Below are 24,276 nucleotides of genomic sequence, written 5' to 3'. Positions count from 1 at the left end.
CTTTCTTTCTTTCTTTCTTTCTTTCTTTCTTTCTTTCTTTCTTTCTTCTTTTTTTTAGGTTTAATTTTGAGAGAGAGAACAAGGGTGGGGTAAGGGCAGAGAAAGAAGGGGACAGAGGATCTGAAGCAAGCTGTGAGCTAACAGCAGCCAGCCCAGTGCAGGGCTTGAACTCAGGAACCATGAGATCATGACCTGAGCAGAAGCTGGATGCTCAACCAACTGAACCACCCAGGTGCCCCCAAAATATTCGTTTTCTCTCGTGTGCTGAGCTTTGTAATTTTATAATACTTGTTAAATTTGTACTTTACTATGATTATTTGAGGAATTTATTTATACTATCTCAAAGATTTATTACTAGGGTCAAACATGGAACAGAAAAGCAATTTCAGGGATACCAGGGTAGCTCAGTCAGTTAAGCGTCTGGTTCTCGATTTCAGCTTGGGTCATGATCTCCATGTTCATGGGTTTGAGCACCACATCAGGCTCTCTACCCGCCCCCCCCGCCCCCCACCCCTCCCTTGCGCACAGGCTGTTTCTCTCAAAATATATACTTAAAAAAAAAACTTAAAAAAGAAGCAATTTCAAATATAATATTATTAATAAAAATCTGAAATAAGGTTATACCAAAACACAAGAATTAATCCTTGTCTCTAGGATTACTTGTATCACAATTTGTATCAAGTTGTTCAGCTTCAGCTTACAGGGCTTTAGCAAAAGGGCAGTTTTTGTTCTTAGTGATTCCAAGTTGGAAGAGTGGGAGAAAATTGAAAATGTTAGTTTGGAGAGTCAGCCAGATATTGAAGGAAACTAGAAGAATTCAGGGTCCAGTCCGGTTTATAGGTAGGTAACAAAACCTCAAAGACATTGAACAGGACTAGTATCTGATATCCACAATACTGTGCTACCGAAATACAATTTCTTTTTCTCTACAGTATCTCTGTTTCTGCAAAGATAAACACAGTAAGACTATTTGTTTGCAAGATAGTCTGGTTTCATGAAGCTTGGTCTGATTAGTTATGTAAGAATAGGAATTAACCATCTAGGCTCTTTTAAAGTCTGCTTTGCTGGAACTTTTCAGAAGGAGTCTCAGAGTGGACTTTTAAAAGCTTCTCAAGGCTGGGAAGCCAAGCCAAGGACTCGCCATTAGACTTTGCCAGCAGTACCTTTAGAATTGGGTGAATTCCTCTCTTCTGTCTTCTAGAGGTTTCCAAGAGATCTTGAGGTTCTTGGGCCTGCTAGGAATTGACCTTCCTTACTCCCCTGGTGAGTTTAAGAACCCTGAAAGCAAGATACCAAATGGCTTTATTGTTTGTTTTTTGAAGGGACTTTATTGGCTCTATAAAGTCAATCTTAGTTCCTTAAAGCTGTCTGGTCATATCTAATATTACACCCATCCTTCTCAAATGTGACATTCCAGTCAAAACTTGGGCAGTATAGCCTGTGTTTCCAATTGTGTCTTGTTACTGGAGAACAGATTCTTATTCAACTTATGCAAATAACTATGTTGTCATAAATTAAAAATACTATGAGTTTCTGAATTCTGGAGGAACTAGGTAAGAAGAAAAAGATAAATGTTTCAATTCTGTTTACAAAGGTACCCTTTACCAAATTGATGTAAATTATAGAAAGCTTGAGAGAAAAGGTTTCCTTAACTCTTTTATACAAAATGTTAAAGAACCAGTAATGTTTCAAACAAAAACTCATAAAAATTATAATCATCCTCATCTATTTATTCCATCCCATTTAATTAATTCTTGTTTTGCTTGATCTTGGATTAGTAATTTATGAATCTATCAGTTTTTTTCCATGGAGTTCTGGAAATTCTTCCCCAGTCCAATGGTATGATCTTAAAGTTATCAGAAACCTGTATTCTAGAGTACTTGTGAGAATCCTTTCCATGAATCTTTGAGAACAAGCATTTTTGGATTGTAGCAGCTTGTAAAAGCTTTCATGAAAGCATCAGTGTAAAGAAAAGAACTATCTGTAACTGACAAGTCTTAAAATGGCCATTGTTAAAGATCTGAGGAGAGTTCATTTTAATATAGTTGACAAGGATATTTGGTTATTTCTGTGACACATATTTTAAGATGATAACTGAAATTATGACTGATAGCATTATACCAGGATAAATCAGATTTGTAAGGAACTTCATACAATTTCTGGAACCATATTAATAACATTTATCCATACAGATATAACCTAAGAAGGTTAAATATCACTTCTTATTTGGCAATATTTTCTTTTATATATATATTTAAGTTTTTTTTTAATTAATTTATTTTGATAGCATAAACTGGGGCGGGGGGGGTGGTGGTCTGAGAGAAGGAGAGACAGAATCCCAAGCAGCCTCTGGGCCATCAGTGCACAGCCCAATGCAGGGCTTGAACTCACAAACTGTGAGATCATCATGATTTGGAAGCTTAACCAACTAAGCCACCCAGGCGTCCCTGACAATGTTTTCTATATAATTTAACATATCAAATACACCTCATTAGTTTGACATCTTTCTTTTTATAAGGAGAGAGAATATATCTTTTGAGATGTTTCAGGGACCCTCTGGAACAAATCAAAGTTCTAGCTCAAAAAGACTTCATTTAGAACTTGATTTTTGGGAATTTTGCCAAACATATTAAGTTAAAGAAAAAAATTTTTAACGTTTATTTATTTTTGAGAGAGAGTGCAAGCAGGGGGGTGGGGGGGGGCAGAGAGAGACAGAATCTGAAGTAGGCTCCAGGCTCTGAGCTGTCAGCACAGAGCTGGATGCGGGGCTTGAACTCATGGACCATGAGATCATGACCTGAGCCAAAGTCGGACGCTTAACTGACTGAGGAACCCAGGCACCCCCAAACATATTAAGTTTTAAAATACATGATTAAATGGGATCATAGGTCCTATGAAACAATACTTCGTTATCTATTTAACCAAAGTGACAAACACATTGAAGGCAAATACTGAAAGTTGCATAGTTATATATATTTATATATAATAAATATAAATGAACTCTTTTAATAAAAAAGACTCTGTTTTCTTAAGTAATCAAAGACCGGATAAAGAAAATGGGAAGTACAGGAAGTTATTTTGATAAAACATAGGATCTTTGTTTTCTAGGCAGATTACTTAAAAGGTAAAGGAAAACTTTTCACAATCTTATCAAGAGCAGACCCATAGTCCAAGAAAGCTTTGCTCTTTTAGAAGAGACAAGACTCAATTCTAGTTTTGCATCAATGTACTTTAGATATTAAGGCTCGTTTTTTATAACCTTATAATTAACGCACTCAATTTTAGCCATCATGACCGTTTGAAATAGGTATCTCCTCTACTCTCTTCCCAGCTTTCTATATCCGTTTAGTTTTTGTCTTTTATTCTGCTCTTTCTCATTCTAGAACAACGAATTATTCTATGTTAGGGCAAAATTACTCTTTTTTTTTCCTTTAGCAAAAACATATCTCCATATCATATTTTTTTCGTACCAAAACACATCTTACTTTCCTTGTATATACTAAGTCCCCTCACCTTCTTCCTAGTATTTTAATTACATATATTAATTAGAATTCTTAACCTTAATTCTAGTGAAAACTAGGAAGTAATTGTGAAGTGTTTGTCATACACCAACATTCTATACATTGGCAAATTTATGAATACTTCATTTCCTCATTTCTAGAGCTATATGCTTCCTCATGGTATAATTTTTTCATTGTTTTTCAACGTGGTACAAAATATGTTTGCGAACAGACCCAAATACCCCTGGTTGCTTTTTAATAAGAAGCAAAAAGTAGGTTAACTTACATTCAGTTATTAATGTTTCACCATTTTGCCTTATGTGGGATGATATACATATTCAGTGAATATTCATCATTTCACTTGACTTAGCAAAACTCTAAGGCTGTAAGTTACCAAAGATATTTGGTAAACTTTCAAGCAGACATATTATAAAAAAAAATTGTTGAAAAGTTCATTTATGAATTTTTATATTTTTTAACTTTTTTACATTAAACTTACAGTTATTTAATTTGGTTGTTTTAAATAAATATGTTTAAATTATTCATGAAAATTTCATGAGATGGCAACTAGCCATCTTATTAAATTACTTTTCCTGCTGACCAATTTTGTAACACAGAGATAACATATGCTTATTTGACTAGTAAACCCAGGTAGAAAAGCTGTATGTCATTTATATTTAATGCTGACAACTCTGGAGATATATCCATTTTTTGTTTGGCTGGTTTGGTTTTTGTTTTTTTTTTTTGCTTTTTTGAACTAATTCAACAATATTCTTATTTGCCAAAGATTAACTGAGTCATGTGAACTTAAAACTTGAGTTAGTTTCTGTATTTCTCTGAGAGAATACTAAATTAATATAGCACTTCTTTTTCTTTAATTCAGTTAAATTGAGCTCTTTTACAAATTAATTTTGGCAAGACCATCCAAAGGTAGAAAAATGTCACACATCTAAAACATACAGAAAAACACAAATAGAGATCTTACAGCTTTTCTTTTAAATTCTTAAATTATTGTACCATGTGTCAGGTACAATAATACAAAAATCTCTAGTTTGTAAAAGAACAGTTGGATCCAAATTGTGTTTATGGCAGATGGAAGAAGATAAGGTTACCTGCTCAGATGGCTAAAGCTTTTTACAATATTTGTTGAGAAGACTTTGAAGATTATTCATTTGCCCAGTTTCCAAATAGCTCCATTTCCCTTTTCAGCATCAGGTAGTTGCTTCTGGGTAGTTTTCTCTGACTCCTGCTGCCTCAAGTTCAAGTGACAGTAGGCATCTGAGGGCTGAAGTGGGAAGGGAGAAGTCTTGCACGTGGACAGAGGGATGGAGGAAGTAGGGGCCTGAAGAATTCAGGGAACTGAATGGAAGATCTGAAGGTAGCGAAAAAAGGAAGGAGGAGTGGAAACCATGGGAAGGGAGAGAGGTCTTAGAGGAACAAGTTTGGGAAGATGTTAGGTTCCCCAAAGAAGCCAGTGAAGTTCCAGATTATCCTCAGTAAAATCATGCCACCAAGAGGGAGGTGGACAGAGTTGGCAGAGCATATGGTCCAGGGGTTCAAGAAGAGGTTTCAGTTGACTGTAAAGTTCCCATGGGAGGAACAGGATGAAATAGAACAAGAGCGGCCTTAAAAAACAAAAAACTCCCATCAGGCTCTGAATATCAGCTTCCAGTTAGACTAACTTTTGACCAGAGAGCTCCTTTAAAAAATCCCTTCAAGGGGTGCCTGGGTGGCTCAGTCGGTTAAGCGGCCGACTTCAGCTCGGGTCATGATCTTGCGGTCCGTGAGTTCGAGCCCCGCATCAGGCTCTGTGCTGACAGCTGAGAGCCTGGAGCCTGTTTCGGATTCTGTGTCTCCCTCTCTCTGACCCTCCCCTGTTCATGCTCTGTCTCTCCCTGTCTCAAAAATAAATAAAACGTTTCAAAAAAAAATTTAAAAAATAAAAATAAAAAATCCTTTCAAATATCTCATTATCTATCAGGTTTCAGCTGGGATAAACAGTAAATATTCCTGGCAGTATTGAACTCCTTTAAAAATATTTTTTTTCCTGGGATGCCTGGGTGGCTCAGTCAGCTGAGCATCCAACTTTGGCTCAGATCATGATTTCAGGGTTCATGGGTTTGAGCCCTGCATTGGGCTCCATGCTGACATCTGGGAGCCTGGAGCCTGCTTTGGATTCTGTGTCCTCTTTCTCTGTGCCCCTCTCCTGCTCATGCTCTGTCTCTCACTCTCTCTCAAAAATAAACATTAAAAATAATTAAAAATAAATAAAATTTTTTTCTTTTTTTTTAAACCAAGGGTATACCTATCAAGTGACTCAAAACCAAAACCAATACCATTTATAACTTAATGAAAGAGACATCCCCAAAGAAGGTAGAAAAGTTGCAGCCCTCCAGAACCACTCCCAAAGATAGCCAAAAGAAAGAGACAACACCTCATCCCACCTCATCCTACCTCCCCCCCCACAGCTGGCAACAGTGAGTAGGATGCTAGTTTCCAATGGGATGTGACCCACATTTCTGTCCAGCTCCTATTCTATATTCTGTATTCTTATATTCTTATTCCATATTCTTCTGGCTCCTAACCTGATGGTTGAGCCACTTTCACACTCAAGAACCAATAACCAGCATGCCCCAGGCAAGCAGAAAGCCAAGCCAAATTCTCAGGGCACAAAATGAGGCAAATAGGAAAGTAATAGCTGTACCTTGGGAGACAAGGATCAGTAACCAATGGGTACCCCAAACCAAATTCCCAAGACTGTTAATTCAGAGAACTAATATTTACAAGTGTTTTTCTTCTGCTAATCTGAATTTGGAAAGGAAGGGACAGTGAAAATTTACCTTCCTCTCTGGACTGGGCATTACTGACAAATCAAGGAGAGCTGGTTTTGTAAGAGTTCTTACCGATTCTGGCTTCTGCCAGTTCTTCTGGGGTCCATCTGTAAGCTCTAGAGTGAGCGGGGTGTCTCAGCAATCCCATCCTTTGCCACCAGGGGACATACAGGGGAGGAAAATAATTTTCCCTCTGATATTCTGAGTTCCTAGCTAAGACCCTTACAATAAAAGATTAACAAGAGAAAAACAGTTTATTAACATGTGTTCTCCATGTATACAAGGTATACATACACACTCAGGGAAAATTAGAAACTCATAGAAATAGCTTTAGCATTCAGGATTAAATACCATTTTAAGAGGGAAAAGAAAAGGGACATGTAGGTTTCATAGGGGAGAGTAAGTGATTTTTAGGAAAGATGAATGGGCCCTTAGAAGAACAGATTGGAGGTAAGATAGTTTGTGACAAGGTTTATCTGGGTGTGGTGTTAATTTCTAATCTGCTCTCCTATAGTGACTCAATCCTCCCTGGTTGATGAAACCCCTTTGGGGAGGGGATTTATGACAACTGAGTTCCTTTTAGAGGATTTGTTTTTAAGCAGATAAGGGAGGTTTGGGGAAAGCCTCCCCTGCTTTTGCTGTTAAAAATTGTTAAATGCCCAGGGGCACCTGGGTGGCTCAGTCAGTTAAGCATCTGACTCCTGATTTCTGCTCAGGTCATAATCTCACAGTTTCATGGATTTGAGCCCTGCATCAGGAACACTGTCAGTGCAGAGCCTGCTTGGGATTCTCTGTCTCTCTCTCTCCACCTCTCCCCAACTCTCAATCTCTGTCTCAAAAATAAATAAATGAACAAACATTAAAAAATCTTTTTTCTAAGTACCTACAACTGAAAACAGCCAATATGCTAAAGTGGCATATTTTTGGGGTGGCATGTTCTATTTCCTTTCATCCCCATTGTAAAGATGAGAATATTAAAGGTCAGACAGGTCAAATAATTGACCGTAGGGTCTACACACACTATTTACACTGTCTCAGTTATATTTGAAATGGTTATAATTTGTATCCTCAGATGTGCCTTTCACTCAGTAGGAACTCAATATGATGAATGCATGACTGGATAAACATTAGAACCAACTCAGTTGGTTAAAGCCCAATCTTATCATTCAGTAGCTGTGAAGTACAACTTTTGAACTTCTTTCCTTCTGAAAGTTTTAGAGAAGGAACTTTCTATTTGATATTAATCTGTGGAATTTTTGTGCATGTTTAGGAAACTACAAAAAAATTAAGAGTAAATTCTTGATCTGTCTGGGTAACTGAAATCAAACCAACAATTACTAATGTCATTGAACATCTCCATTTGAATATTATCAAACCAGCAGTTAATATTTTTATTCATGTGTATGAATTTATTATTAAAGTTCAGATCAATGTGAATTGGTAGTGCAACATTAGATTTCGACCCTCTAAACAGCAAGCATATTCTAAGTATATTCAACTTGTCTCTAATGAAAGAGTGTAGTGCTGTGGTTATATATTTTTAGTGGATTTTTAAGTGTCTTTTGCTATGTAGATTTGAAAGTGTTTGGTATACAGTATGAGAGTTTTTACTTTATAAGCTTGAATGTTACCCGGCTTCTCTACCTAAACTGGCTACTTAGAATTCTTATTAGTGTATCATTTTTTAGATACCACTCAAAACCCAAAGAACCAGTTGCTGTCTGAAGATAAATGTTTTGATTGAAAAAGTATGCTGGATCAGGTAATATAGTAGAAATTAGAGCTTAAGATGAAGCAGAAACTCTTAGGTCACAACAGGTAAAATGCTAAAAAAAAAAAAAAAACATTTTAATAAGAGAGTGCCTACATACAACTTTACACCTGCTTTACCTACTTTTTCTGTAAAAGTTGGATGTGAAGTTTTTTCTAAACTCATGTATTCTTTAAAGCCAATTTTAAACATTTCTAGTAGTATTTTTTAACATGAGTAAATCTTATAAAGATATTCAATGAATATTCAAATAAAGCATTGTATTTTAACCATTTTATCTGATTGATACCTTGTAATCCTCATAACTGTGCCACATGTGGGGTACATACTGTTTTTCCTCCATATTATACATGAATGAGAGGAGGGACAGAGAGGTTAAATAGTTTGCTTTATTTATCAAGTGGTGGGGACAGAATGTGAAATTAGGCAATCTGAGTCCAGAGGCATACTCTAATTTACTATGCTGACTGTCCCTCTAAAACTTAGACTTCCTTAAACACTGAGCCTTCACTGTGAAGACCATGCAAAAGACTTACTGCAAAAACTCATAAGCCATGAATTGGTAGCTTTGAAAGAAGTCTTGCTTTGTATTTGAGCTCTGACATGTTATGCAAGGCAAATTATATACTTAATATCTCAGAACCTACAGAGTTTTAAATCTATAAAATGAGTGATTCCTCCTTTTACAGATTAAATGAGATTTATTTATTTATTTTAAATTATTTTGTTTTTAGTTTATTTTTTGAGAGAGCAGGGGAGGGGCAGGGGAGGGGCAGCCCAAACAGGCTGCACATAGCACAGAGCCCGATGCGGCACTCGAACCCACAAACCATGAGATCATAACCTGAGCCGAAATCAAGAGTGGGACGCTTAACCAACTGAGCCACCCAGGCGCCCCCAGATTAAATGAGATTTAAATGAGATGATGCCTGTAAAGCACCTAGTGCAATATCTGATGAGCTGTAGGGTGCTCAGTAAATGTTCTTTTATTAATTTAACATCTCTTGTGAAGTTACAATTATTAGAAAACATTTCATGAGAACTAGTTTCTGCATGGGTGCCTCTACCTTTTATGTATTATACAGAGAAACTTAATTCACAAGGATCATTCTAACCTTCTGAGAATTTACTTATTGTGGAGTTTACTTATTTTATAAATCCAATACAGAGTAAACGCCTAGTATGTGATAGGCACAGGTAAGGAAATGCAAGATATACAATGATAAATGAAACACAGAAGTGCATATATGTCAACAAATTAGATTAATAAAATTTATAAGTGGTATTATAAAATACAAGTATAAAATTACATTGGAATATAGTAGAGGGAAGGCTTCAGTCTCCTTGAAACTTAGGAAAATTTCACTGAGAGTAGACTTGTATCTTAAGGCCTATAAATGTACAAGTTCTACAGGTAAAGAAGAGGAAAAGTTTTTTAAAAAGGGATATTTGTTCAGAGAATGCACGAAGAAAAGTGTCTGAGACAGGTCATAGTTTATGGCAGGGAATTTAGGTTGGGGCCAGATTTGTGAGGGACTGCGTTATGTGAGTTTGTATTGTATCTTCTATTTGTAGGGAGTTAGTTAAATTTTACAAAAAGAGAAGGAATGTGATCAGGTCTACAGTTTATTAAGACGTCGGCTATATGGAGGATAGAGCTGTGAGAGTCTGAAGGCTGTCCCATCAGTTAGTAGGCAGAGTGCCATGAGACTTGAACAGTAAATATTGAATAAGTATAATCAAAATGTACTCATAATCTGTGTATGAACCCATATATACGTAATCTCCTAAGACTGTAGGCTTACCTGGGAGTGGTTGCAATTTCCTGTTTAGAAAGGGCGGTGGTTAAAAAAACCACCACTACACAGAATTTGAATTCTAATAGTGGAATTTTGTCCTTAGGGGAGGGTGGTAATCTTTCCTTAAATACCCAAGCACAGTTAATAGCTAGAGTTAAAAAAAAACAAAATTTGTCCTTGACAGTCTGTCAAACTATAAACCCATAAATACCAGCTCATTCTATATGTTCTAATTTCAGTTAAATTATTTTAAACATGTTTTTCTAAAATTTTTACCATTTGTGAGTGGTGCAAAGAAAAACATCTTAAGGTCCCTGATCTTTCAGGTTTTTCCTCAGGCTGAATTAAATAAATGGCTAAACATCATTCTTGATTATCCTTGTACATTTTAATACTTAAACATTTGAAAAATGCTGTAACCTTGTTATTAATGTTAGTGCTTGGGTAATAACACTTATAAAATTATTATATTATGTTTGGTTTTCTGCATATACATAGATATGTTTTAGATGGCAGTTTCTGACTCATGTAGTATAACTGTAACTGGACAATAAATCATGTTTATTTTAAAATTTTTTTTAAACTTTTATTTTTGAGAGAGAGACAGACGTGAGCAGGGGAGGGGCAGAGAAAGAGGGAGACACAGAATCCAAAGCAGGCCCCAGGCTCTGAGCTGTCAGCACAGAGCCTGACGCACAGGGCTTGAACTCACAAACTGTGAGATCGTGACCTGAACTGAAGTCAGACGCTTAACAGACTGAGCCACCCAGGCGCCCTGGACAATAAATCATGTTTAAAGGAGTCAATTTGAAAATAGTCTAGTGTGAACAGAAAATTTTAGATTGGGAATTGTTTTCTAGTTTATAAACTATATCTGATTATCTGCTATTAATATTTTAGGTTATAAAAAACAAAGACATGAATAAAAATGTGATGATCTGTGTATTCTTTGTCTTTCATGTCCTTTAAGATAATAAAGAAATGGATGTTTTCTAAAATAAGCACTAGTAGAAGAATTACTTTGTAACATTTAGTTAAGTCCTTACCTTCCCTATAGAAATGTTATTAACCATTTAGTTTTGTGAACCAAGTGGATGGGCTTCAAATTTTCCGTGACAGAACATCACTAGAGTAATATCTTATTTATTTGGTATCCTTGATTTTTTTCCTGAGTCTGGCATTTAGTTTTAAAAATATTTATTAAGCACAAACTGTGTGAGAGGAACTGTTGTATGCACTCTTCAATGTAAACCAGTTTCCTGGTAACTGATTTATTCGTTTGAGTACTGAAAACTTAATTTTATTTTCTTAAAAAAAATTTTTTTTTAACATTTATTCAATTTTGAGAGACAGAGAGTGAGTGGGGAAGGGGCAGAGAGAGAGGGAGACACAGAATCTGAAGCAGGCTCCAGGCTCTGAGCCATTAGCACAGAGCCTGAGACAAGGCTCAAACTCACAGACCTGCGAGGTCATGACCCCAGCTGCAGTCAGATGACGCTTAACTGACTGAGCCACCCCTGTGCCCCTGAAAGCTTAATTTTAACCAGTCTTCCTCCTAAACATTTTAAATGCTTTCTGCCTAGGTAGACATAGAATGGAGAACAATTAAAAATTTAAAATATAGATTCTTGTATTGATTTCCTGTGGCTGCTGTAACAAATTATCCCAGCTTGGTTGCTTAAATGAAGAGAAATCTATTCTCCCAGAATTCTGGAGGCCAGAACTCCAAAATCAGTATCATTAGGCTGATAATCAGAGAGGCTGGTAATCAAAGACTCTGGAGGCTCTAAGGAAGTATCCATTCCTTTCTTCTCCCAGTTTCCTTCCTTGGTTTGTGGCTGCATTACTCATGGACAAGGCCAGCATCTTCAAATCTCTCTCTGGATCCATCTTCACACTGCCTTCTCCTCTTACGTATTTGTGTTCTTCTTTTCTGTCTGTCTTTCATAAGGACACTTGTATTTAGGGCTCATTTAGCTAATCCAGGATAATCTTCCTGTCTCAAGATCCTTAACTTAATTTCATTTGCAAGATCCCCTTTTCCAAATAAGGTATCATTTACAAGTTCTAAGGATTAGGACCTTTATCTTTGGGGGCCATTATTCAGCCTACTACAATCCTCAGACATATTTTAATATCTGGACATGTGCTAGGATATAGAGATTGTAAAAATATATAGAATGTAGGATCCTGGGGCCCTATGAAGTTGTAAAGTCAATTTGCTTTTTATTTCAAGTCCTTGACGGGATCAGACTTTGGATTTCTTTTTTAGAAATACTGACTTTGTAGCTAAAAGAGATAAGTTGTTTTAAGGCAGTCATGGAAACTTTCTGATACCTTGCTTGAACCATGGTCTGTGAATTTAGGGTCTCAAGTTCATTATTTTTTTTTCTCCAAGTCTTCTAGTTACCTTGGAAACAACAAATGAACACCATTAGATGACAATTTCCAGTAAAATGTTTGTGGCAGCAACTACTTGATCACCTAAAGCCTTATGTTGATTATAGGTATTTATAGACGATAATTTTTTTTTAAGTTTATTTATTTATTTTGAAAGAGAAAGAGAATACCCGTGCACACACTGGTGGGGAAAGAGCAGAGAGAGGGGGAGAGAGAGAATCCCAAGCAGGCTCCACGCTCAGTGAGGACTTGACGTGGGGCTCCACGATCGTGAGATCATGACTTGAGCTGAAATCCAGAGTCAGACGCTTAACCAACTGAGGCACCCAGGTGCCCCTACAGGGAATAATTTAATTTCTGCCTTAACATGATGAACTACCAGTGGCTCCTTTACCACTGGTAATAGGATCATTAATGGCCTTAAATCTAGTCAGGTCAGAAAAGTGATTCCAAATTACTATCACTGTGGTTCTGTTACCCTAGAAACCACATTTGGTACCAAAAACTGTATCAGGGTTCAATAGAGAAACAGAACCCTTCACTATTATAGAATAAGGGATTTATGATAGGAATAAGACCTGTGACAACTGTGAGAGAAGCAGGGGAAGTCACGGTCAAAAAAGAGAGTGGTGAAGGATTCCTGAGAAGTCACTAAGCAGCCTTCCTGAAAGACTAGTGTGTATACTCAAGTCAGAGCTTTCAAAACCATCTAGAAAGGAAAGCATGTCCTGTAGCCAGAATAGGATCATGTAATGGAGCTGGTGGGAGAGTGTAGAGAAAGCTATCCTCTCTTTGTAGCTGTCTTTCACTGTCCACAGTCAAGAGTCTGGTGGAGAGCCTGAGTCCACTCTTACGCAGTAAAGATCAGCAGTTGTGAGGAAGAGCTGACCCAGTGCAGGGAAGAGTGAAGATAACTGGAATCTGTTTCTCTGTTTCTGTTTTACCACATGTAATCCTGCAAATTTTCTGAGAGTAATGGCTCTTGCATCACTCTTGTCTTCCTAGTTTTGTGCGGACTTTGTGTTTAGCCAGTTCTAACCTAGCACCATACAGAGTAAAGGACTGTTTGAGTTTATGAGTTTAACGAAGTTGACATAAGGTATCATAATTTTCCTATGATATTTTTCTCTAGCACCTTAGGTTATAGCAGTTTACATACTTATACTGTTTCTTTTTTTCTTTAAGTTATAATGTTTATTTTTGAGAGAGAGAGCACATGCATGCATGGGGGAGGGGCAGAGAGAGAGGGGGACAGAGGACCTGAAGCAGGCTCTGCGCTAACAGCAGAGAGCCCAATGTGGGGCTCAAACCCACGAACCACAAGATCATGACCTGAGCCAAAGTCAGACACCCAACTGACTGAGCCACCCAGGCGCCCCTCTTTTTTTTTTTTTTTTTAATTTGGGAGAGTGAGTGTGTGTAAGTGGAGCGGGGGAGAGGGGCAGAGGGAGAGAGAATCTTAAGCAGGCTCCACGCTCAGCATGGAGCCCAACGTGGGGCTTGATCCCATGACCCATGAGATCATGACCCAGTTGCCCCTCAAAGGGGATCTTAGAGCTATACTGTTTTCCAAATGACTGATATTATATAAAGAATACAATAAATAATACTGAGCAATTTTAAATCTAAAAATTAGAATGCAAATATGTTTTATATTTGTATAATTGAAGAAATATTTGAGTACTATTGATTTTACTGAATGTAAGAATGGAAATTCTGTAGTCCTGAAAGAATAAGTTAAAAATTGACAGTACTATTATTTACATATAGGTGATATTGCCTTAGGTAAACAGACATTTGACACGTTGAGGAAGAAAGGGAAGGAGAAACAATGAAAAGTTGTTTTACTTAGATTGTAATAGGAACTTTAGGTAGTAAAGAGTTGGTTATTAAGTGTTACTGAGCAGGATTGTGCTTTTCCTTAAGCACTTAAAAGTGAACTAATTTAGTGGAAGTTACTATTTCTATCATAGAAACAAAATTGATTATACCGATAATGTAAATTATCTTCAGTTCATTTTTCTTTCACTTTAATAAAAAAAGAAAGCTTTTGGATTTTCCACAGGATTATTATGGATTTCAAGTATGATGTATTGTTGCTACTTTTAGGGAATGCAGTAGCTACGTTTGAGGTAATTTGAAAGGAAGATATATAGATGCCAGTGTCAGAAGTAGAGGCAGTTGTGATAAATTTTATTTGTCATTATTTAGCATACAGTTATAGGTTGCAGTTTTAAAGTTTGGCATCATGGAGGATAATGGACAAAAAGTTGCAACTGAGGTCAGTATTTCTGTATGTATTTATTTACTTTTTCTGTTCACACTTGGGAAAATCTTAAAAGATCTGTTTTTACCAATCGATATTTCTGACTAGCATATAATATGAACTTATATTTTCCTGTCACTTTGTAATTTGTGTGTTTTCATATGTACTGTATTATGTCATTAACAGCTAGTAGATTATTATATTGTACTTAGGGAGTAGTATATTTCAGAACTACTGTTTAGAAAATGTAAATATAGCTTACTCTAAAAACCATAAGTTAAGAAATTTAGTCTTTTATTTTTACAATAGAAGGAAAATTGATGTGCAGAATTTCTTAGGTACTTAGTTGTCTGTATAAAAATCTATGTAAATTTTATTACAGTTTAAAAATACTGACTAAACATTTGGTCTCTTAGGACTTTTAGTAGCTGGAGATGCATCAGCAAAATACGAATATGATTTTTTTTTTTTAATTTTTTTTTTTAACGTTTATTTATTTTTGAGACAGAGAGAGACAGAGCATGAATGGGAGAGGGTCAGAGAGAGGGAGACACAGAATCTGAAACAGGCTCCGGGCTCTGAGCTGTCAGCACAGGGGCCCGATGCGGGGCTCAAACTCACAGACCGTGAGATCGTGACCTGAACCGAAGTCGGCGCTCAACCGACTGAGCCACCCAGGCGCCCCTATTATTATTATTTTAAATGTTTATTTATTTTGAGACAGATTGTGCCTGCATGCAAGTGAGGAAGGGGCAGAGAGCGAGGGAGAGAAAATCCCAAGCAGGTGCAAGCTATCAGCATGGAGTCCAGCCCGGGGCTCAATCCCAAAACTGTGAGATCATGACCTGAGCCAAAATCAAGAGTCAATCACCTCAGCCACCCAGGGGCTCCCAGATATTATTGTTGCAGTAGAAACAATGAGCTTCATATACAGACCTAAAGATTATACATATACATAGTAAGCTTATGGAATAAGTCTGTAGCCAGACTGATTTTCAGATTTACACACAAGGCCTTATCTAAGTCTGAAAAGATGAGTAGAGATTATTGGTATATAACGTTTTAAAGATTTCAAAACTTAGTTAATGCATATCTAATGTAATTAATGATGGTTTATACAACTAATTTCTCACTAATCCTGACTAATTTGGAGGTAGAGGTGGTAGCAGAAGTGTACATTAATGATACTTCATGTAATGTGTGTTGTTTAAAAAATTTAAGCCTTTAATTCAGAATTGGCTGACAATGCATTATAAAGCAAGGATCTTTGGAAGCTATTTTAAAGAAAATTAAAGACATCTAATTAGCATATCAGATGTACTTAATTTGTACCTTCTAGTGTGCTTGTAAAACCTTTTTGTTCTTGGGGCACCTGGGTGGCTCAGTCTGAGTGTCTTGATTTTGACTCAGGTCAAGATTCCAGGGTCATAGGATGGAGCCCAGTGTCTAGTCCCCCCTACCTTCACGCTCCCTGGCTAAGCATAGAGCCTGCTTAAGATTCTCACCCTCTGTTCCTCTCCCCTATTTCCACTCTCACTCTCAAAATAAAAAATAAATAACTACCAAGAACCTCTTGGAACTCTAAAGAGGCTTACTAATATTTTTTTGTACAAAGTGCAAAAATATTTTAATTAAGCCATCATCCAAACTCATCAAGTTGCAGTGAATGAAGTTATGTTGTACATATGTTATAAAATGGGATTTAAAAATAATAAAACTAGGAGTGCCTGGATGGCTCTGTCAGTTAAGTGTCCAGCTCTTAATTTTGGCTAAGGTAATGATCTCATTGCTTGTGAGTTTGAGCCCTGCATCAGGCTCTGCATTGACTGTGTGGAACCTGCTTCAGATTCTCTCTTCCTTTCTCTCTTTGTCCTTTGCCTGCTCGTGCTCTCCCTCTCTCTCAAAATAAATAAGTAAACTTAAAAAAAAAATAAAAAATAAGAAAACTAAAAATAAATAAATAAATGAATAAATAAAAATAAAACTAACTTTATAAATACCAAATTTATAACAATTCAGAGGAAAAACAGTGATTGGAAAGCAAGTGCAAGTTCTATTAGAGTGACTAACCAAACCCTGAAATACCCCTTGTGCAAAGGACTTTTATTTTATTATTTTTTTAAATGTAATTTACTGTCAAATTGGCTAACATACAGTGTGTACAGTGTGCTTTTGGTTTTGGCAGTAAATTCCCATGGTTCATCACTTACATATAACACCCAGTGCTCATCCCAACAAGTGCCCTCCTCAATGCCCATCACCCATTTCCCCCCTTCCCCAACCCTCCCATCAACCCTCAGTTTGTTCTCTGTATTTAAGAGTCTCTTGTGGTTTGCCTCCCTCCCTCTCTGTAACTTTTTTTCCCCCTTCCCTTCCCCCATGGTCTTCTGTTAGGTTTCTCAAGTTCCACATATAAGTGAAACATATGATATCTGTCTTTCTCTAACTTATTTCACTTACCATAATACCTTCCAGTTCCATCCACGTTGCTGCAAATGGCATGATTTCATTCTTTCTCATTGCCAAGTAGTATTCTGTTGTATATGTAAACCACATCTTCTTTATCCATTCATCAGTTGATGGACATTTGGGCTCTTTCCATAATCTGGCTGTTGTTGAAAGCTCTGCTATAAACATTGGGATACATGTGCCCCTGTGCATCAGCACTCCTGTATCCCTTGAATAAATCTAGTAGTGCTATTGCTGGGTCATAAGGTAGTTCTATTTTTAATTTTTTGAGGAACCTCCACACTTTTCCAGAGCGGCTGCACCAGTTTGCATTCCCACCAGCAGTGCAAGAGGGTTCCCGTTTCTCCACATCCTCGCCAGCATCCGTAGTTTCCTGTGTTGTTCATTTTAGCCATTCTGACAGGTATGAGGTGGTAGCTCGGTGTGGTTTTGATTTGTATTTCCCTGATCATGAGTGACATTGAGCATCTCTTCATGTGTCGGTTGGCCATCTGGATGTCTTCTTTGGAAAAGTATCTATTCATGTCTTCTGCCCATTTCTTCACTACATTATTTGTATTTCAGGTGTTGAGTTTGGTAAGTTCTTTATAGATTTTGGATACTAACCTTTTATTCGATATGTCATTTGCAAATATCTTTTCCCATTCTGTCGGTTGCCTTTTAGTCTTGTTGATTTTTTCCTTTGCAGTGCAGAAGCTTTTACTCTTGATGAGGTCCTAATAGTTCATTTTTGCTTTTAATTCCCTTGCCTTTGGAGATGTGTCGAGCAAGAAATTGCTGTGGCCAAGGTCAAAGAGGTTGTTGCCTGTTTTCTCCTCTATGGTTTTGATGGTTTCCTGTCTCACATTTAGGTCTTTCATCCATTTTGAGTTTATTTTTGTGTATGGTGTAAGAAAGTGGTCTAGTTTCATTCTTCTGCATGTTCCTGTCCAGTTCTCCCAGCACCATTTGTTAAAGAGACTGTCTTTTTTCCACTGGATGCTCTTTCCTGCTTTGTCAAAGATTAGTTGGCCATACATTTTGGGTTCAATTCTGGGTTCTCTATTCTATTCCATTGGTCTTTGTCTGTTTTTGTGCCAATACCATACTGTCTTGATGGTTACAGCTTTGTAGTAGAGGCTAAAGTCTGGGATTGTGATGCCTCCCACTTTTGTTTTCTTTTTCAATATTACTTTGGCTATTTGGGGTCTTTTGTGGTTCCATACAAATTTTAGGATTGCTCTAGCTTTGAAAAGAATGCCTGTGCAATTTTGATTGGGATTGCCTTGAAAGTGTAGATTGCTTTGGGTAGTATTGACATATTAATGATATTTATTCTTCCAATCCATTAGCATGGAATGTCTTGTTGGTTTTTTTTTTTTTTTTTTTTTTTTTTTTTTTTCTTTTTGTCTTCTTCAATTTCTGCAAAGGACTTTTAGAAGTACTAGCAGTGTGGGGTACCTAGGTGGCTCAGTCGGTTGAGTGTTTGACTCTTGATTTCAGCTTAGGTCATGATCTCATGGTTTGTGGCATTGAGCCCCACGTTGGGCTCTGTGCTGAAAGAGTGGAGCCTGCTTGGAATTCTCTCTCTCCTCTGTCCCTGCCCTTCCCTCTACTCATGGGTGCATTCACATGTGCATTCTCTCTCTCTCTCTCTCTCAAAATAAATAAAACATTAAAAAAAACCAGTATTGGCAGTATGATTGCTGTATCAAATCACACATACACAAAGATTGCATTTATATATTGTTGTTATTTAGTACAATAATTAAACAACAAATAATTGTACAATAGTTCATTATTATATGTGTTATATATTACTATATACACTCAAAGTTTATAATTTAAAAATTCAGTCAGGGGAGCCTAGCTGGCTCAGTAGATTTAGCATCTGACTCTTGATTTTGGCTTAGGTCATGATCCTAGGGTCATGGGATTGAGCCCCACATCAGGATCTACTCTGAGTGTGGAGCCTGCTTAAGGTTCTCTCTCTCTTTCTCCCTCTGCTCCTCTCTCCTGTTCGTGCACACACACACTCTCTCTCTAAAGTGAAACAAAACAATAAAATGAAAAGAAAAATTCAGGCAAAAGTTTTAGATGAAAAAATTGAAATTAGATTAACAGAATTGTGTGTTTATGTGTGTTAGAACTGGAAGAGACTTGAAAACTCATGTAAAATGTTAAATTTTAGAAAAAGAGCTTAAAATTCTTGTGGTTTATATAATGTTTAGAAACGACTTTAAAAATTTTAAGAAAATTTATAAATTTATTTTTTTTAATTTCTTTTCAATGTTTATTTTATTGAGAGAGAGAGAGAAAGAGCGCGCGCGCATGCACTTGCAAGCGCAAGTGGGGGCGGGGCAGAGAGAAGGAGACACAATCCAAAGCAGGCTCCAGGCTCTGAGCCATCAGCACAGAGCCTGACGCACAGGGCTCAAACTCAGGAGCCTTGAGATCATGACCCGACCCAAAGTTGGATGCTCAACCGGGTGAGCCACCCAGGCACCCCTAAATTTAAATTTTTAAAAGGAAAAGAATGCTAAATGTTTATCAGTAGGAGAATGGGTAAATAAAAGGTCTACTCATTTGATGGAGCATTGGAGTTGTTAAAAGCAATGAGCTAGGTCTGTGTATCAGATGCTGAATAAAGTAAGGAAAATGCTGAATAAAGTATGCAGTTTGTTGTTATGTATATATATTAAAGTACTTATGGCTTATGATTATATCTATATATGTATAAAGAATTTTTAATAGTAGACTAGAAATATATACTCTAAACTCATAATAGGTTCCTACTGAGGAGGGGGAAAGGAATGGGATTTAGAGTTGTGGCTTATTGGGAGACTTTGACTTTAATCACTTTAGTCGTAATGTTATTCCTTTACAAAAGGGAAGATAAACAAATGTGACAAGATTGAGACTTATCAGTTCTGGGTGATGTAATCATAGATGTTATGTTCTTGGTACTTTTGTTTTTAAAAATTTATTTTTAATGTTTATTTATTTTTGATAGAGAGCATGAGCAGGGGAGGGGTAGAGAGAAAGAGGGAGACACAGAATCCAAAACGGGCTCTAGGCTGTGAGCTGTCAGCACAGAGCCTGACACAGGGCTCGAACTCACAAACTTCAAGTTCATTACCTGAGCCAAAGCCAGATGCTTAACCATTTGAGCCACCCAGGTGCCCTGTTCTTGGTACTTTATTGAATTTTAACATTCCATTTTTTTCCTTCAAAAAAGGAAAGGAAAAGGTGGAACTTTGTGATTACAAGACTTTATTTTCCATGTAATAAAGAAGCCCAAAAGGTTGTTAGAATACTTTTAAGTGGAAATATGAAATGGTCTAGGTGCTTTATTTCACCTTTGCTACTAAAGTCCTGGGGTTTAGGGTTTTCCAAAAAACTGAAATAAAAATTATTGACAGAATCTATACCAGATATAGATGTTGTTGGGTAATTGATGATGGTTGAAGTTTTTACTAATTAAGTTTTCTACATTTTTCTTATTTTTAATATTTTATTTGTTCATTTGTTTATTTTAGAGAGAGAGCATGAGCAGGATTGAGGGGCAGAGAGAAAGAGAGAGAGACACAGAGAGAGAGAGAGAGAGAGAGACAGAGAAAGAGAGAGAGACAGAGAGAGAGAGAGAGAGAGACAGAGAGAGAGAGGGAATCCCAGCAGGCTCCACATTCAGCGTGGAGCCTGACGCAGGGCTTGTGACCTGAGCCATAATCAAGAGTCAGAGGCTCAACTGACTGGACCACCCAGCCTTCCCAGTTTTCAACATTTTTTAAAGAATATACTGGCTTTTTAAAATAATTAAAAGTATTAAATGCTATTTTCAAAAAACAGAAGAAGCCAAAACAAAGCCATCAGAATGAAATAGTGTCATTTACTTTAGTAATCAAAAAGAGTGCATTTTTCAGGTCTTAGCTGTTAAAGGTGAAAGTGGAACATCTAAGCATTCTTACTCTTCTGATCCTGCTATAAATCTGAGAGCCTCACTGAACCCCCAGTGAGTTCAGGGAGCTTAGTAACTAGAGACCTTAAAAAATGTGGGTAGCAATTTGTTGACTAGTTCATAAGGCTTTGACAGTGAATTGAATAAAGCTTCATTTGTGAGAGAACTTAGTACAGTTCCTTGTTGATTATTGGCATGTAAATTTCTTAGATAGAAAATTTTAATGAAACAATAATATGGAAACCGGAGGATTAGCAATTCCTGAAAGGATAAAAAAAGGGGAATTAGGTAGCAAGAGAAGAAAATGTAGGGAGGACTAAAATTAAATCTTAAATATAAGATTGTTTAGAGGTTGTGTTCAATAATAATGAGAAACTGTTGTACACTTTAAAATGAAGAAACAGTATTAATCTTATAAATTATAGAAGTGGAACATAATCTTCATTTTGGTAGATTTCTTATTTATGAATTTGCTGTGAATTTATGGTTTGCATTAAATGAAAATATTTAGTTTTACCTGTATTGTACTCCAAAACCAACCTATGTATTTGTATAATCTTAGAAATACTCGTATTTTTTTCCATTTTGAGTTTATACATTCCTTAGGCAGAATTATAAATTAAATTGCAATTCTTTACAGTTGATCTAGTACCAATGATCATTTGATTGTATATATTTTACTTTTCAAGTTTGTATTAGAAAAACAATCCAATTTTTTCCTGCTGTGTGTCTCCTTTCCTCCTCCTCCAGAACACTTCACTTCTGACATTTTTGGTCATCAAATGTTGGGGAGGAGATGTGGTTTCCTCACCTCAAGCCATTCTCTGTGACACCAGCTGGGTATCCTACAATTTAACTTGTATTCTGACACTATCTACCTGCAGATAGTGTCAGATCCTATGGATTGGCGTTTCACTCCCATAAGACTGCTCCCACCCTAGTTCAGATGCCAGTCGCAAGTAGTAAGTAGGTCACCAGATTACCCATAACTCTAATTTGGCTACAAATGGGAGGTTCCCACCATCCCCTCCTCAACTTGGATTAACTTGCTACAGTGGCTCATATAACTCAGAGAAACACTTCCTGTATCAGTTTATTAAAGGATGTGATAAAGGATACAGATGAACAATTAGATAGATACATAAGTACCAGGTTTCAGAGGGCCCTGAGTGCAAGAGCTTCTGTCCCTGTGGAGTTGGGATGTGTTATCCTCATGCTGTGTATAGCTTGTTATCCTGAAAGCTCTCTGAACTTCATACTACTGGAATTTTTATGGAGTTTTCGTTACATAGGCATGATCAGTTGATCACCCAGGAAATGACGAGGGTTTCAGGAACCCTGTGTCAGGAACCAGGGCCAAAGACCAAATATTAGAACAAAAGATGCTCCTAGTGCTCTTATCACTAAGGAAATCACAAGGGTTTCAGGAACCCTGTGTCAAGAGCTAGGGGCAGATACCAATATATATTTTTTCTATTATCTCACATACTTAAAAAAATACATTGTAACTGTATTAATAATTAAGATCTGAATTATCAAGGCAAATGTATTGATGTTGTACATGTTTGGAAATGGAAAAGCAAAATAGTAAAGATAGTACATCCTGGCTTAGAATCTGACCTTTAAAATTCATTTGAAAAGAAAGTAGGGCACTGCTGTTGTAACAGGTACATTTTTACGATCTTAGTTGCACAATAAACAAAGACTTCCTTGAATAGATTTTCCAGGAGAATCAGATGCCTATGCCAAATGTAGATTGCTGGGAACTTGCACTGCTTCCACACAGAGATAAAGTCCATCAGATGTCCTCTGGAATTCTACAGTAACACATAGTGAGAGCTAGGGAACCTGGTATTTAACTATATAACTTAATATTTCCAATTAGTAATTATATGACCTTGAACAAGTCATCTAACTTCTCTGTTCACTATTTTCTTCAGTTTAAAATGAAGAGATTTGTACTAGATGATTTCTAAAGCATCTTCTATCTCTAAAATGCCGTAATTTCATTTCACATTAGGACTCTTGCTAATGCAGATTTACAAAAGTGAGATGGTTAATACATAAATCTATGTATTCTTTCCTCTAGGTTTGATGCTCTTATTTATATATGACAAAAAGAGATATATTATTCAAATTTTCTCTCTGATATTCATATAAAGTACTTAAGGTAATTTTTTTCAATCATTTTTTTTTCACTATTGAAAATTTTATCCTCGTATTTATGGTGCTACAATGTTTGGATTTGGAGCATATTCAATTTGAGATAGGAACTGCTAAATTTAATAAACTAGACTTTGTTCCTTCAAGGATAGGCTCTCTCTGTTACCATGGTACTTGGCCTACTATAGGCACCAAATAATGACTATTGGATCCATTTGAATATATTATATTGCTATTTTAATGATTATGAGGTGAGGAAAGATAGTGGATCATATAACTAGAGCCATAAAGGGTGGCTTGGTTGTGAGAGCTATAAAGAAATATATAATAAAAAGTGTTCATATTAACAAAACTTAGGATGGAAGATGGAATCATGGAAAGGATAGAATTGGCCTGAAGAATAGACTAACAAAACATCATTGGTATTAATCCAAAGGAATTAGAGCCAAAATCAAAGTATGAGGAAAGCCTGTTGAGGAATGCTACTACTTAGTACATCCTCAATCTTTTTTTTTTTTTTTTAAGGTTATTTATTTATTTATTTATTTATTTATTTATTTAGAGAGCAAGTGCACGCACACGAATGGGGGAGGGGCAGAGAGAGAGAATCCCAAGGAGGTTCTGCACTGCCAGCACAGAGCCCGCTTTGGGGCTCCAACTCACAGACTGTGAGATCATGACCTGAGCCAAAATCAAGAGTTAGATGCATAACTAACTGAGCCACGGAGGCACCCCTGTCCTCAATCTTTGATCAACTTTGTTGATTTGTGATTTACACACAATAAGATGTATCCTTTTTAAATGTACAGTTCAGTGAGTTACAATAAGTGAATAGAATTGTATAATCATCACACAATCAAGATACAGAATATTTCCATTATCACCAACAATTCCTTGCTATCCCTTTGCAGTCAACCTCCAACCTCAACCCCTGGCCACAGTCTGAATCTGTCACTGCAAATTACTTTTGCCCTTTTTAGAATTTCATAAAAATGGATCATATAGTGTATACAGTTTTGTCTATAAACTTTTCTGTTTAATTTCTTTTTAAGATTCATTGATGTTTTACCATACATCAGTATTTCATTTCTTTTTATTGCTAAGTAGTATTCCATCATGGATGTACCACAGTATGTTTAG

The 24,276-nt window shown here is 36.6% G+C and overlaps 1 protein-coding gene across 3 annotated transcripts in view; it reads left to right on the top strand.

The window, feature by feature from the left end:
• The window catches only part of SLC35A3 (solute carrier family 35 member A3), a 52,475-nt gene that overhangs the window by 2,311 nt on the left and 25,888 nt on the right, over positions 1-24,276 (top strand). The window contains exon 1 of one of the 3 annotated variants that reach the window (XM_049616744.1): positions 22,954-23,143. The exons of 1 other annotated variant lie outside the window; for it this stretch is intronic. The gene's annotated coding sequence lies outside the window, so the exon portion shown is untranslated. Of the gene's footprint in view, positions 1-22,953; positions 23,144-24,276 lie in introns of those variants that run through there. One more of the 3 variants, XM_049616743.1, reaches the window with a different exon arrangement.

The sequence above is a fragment of the Panthera uncia genome (assembly GCF_023721935.1).
Source record: "Panthera uncia isolate 11264 chromosome C1 unlocalized genomic scaffold, Puncia_PCG_1.0 HiC_scaffold_4, whole genome shotgun sequence".
Taxonomy (NCBI): Eukaryota; Metazoa; Chordata; class Mammalia; order Carnivora; family Felidae; genus Panthera; species Panthera uncia.
Note: the sequence above shows the minus strand (reverse complement) of the source record. Positions and strands in the feature narration are given on the sequence as shown.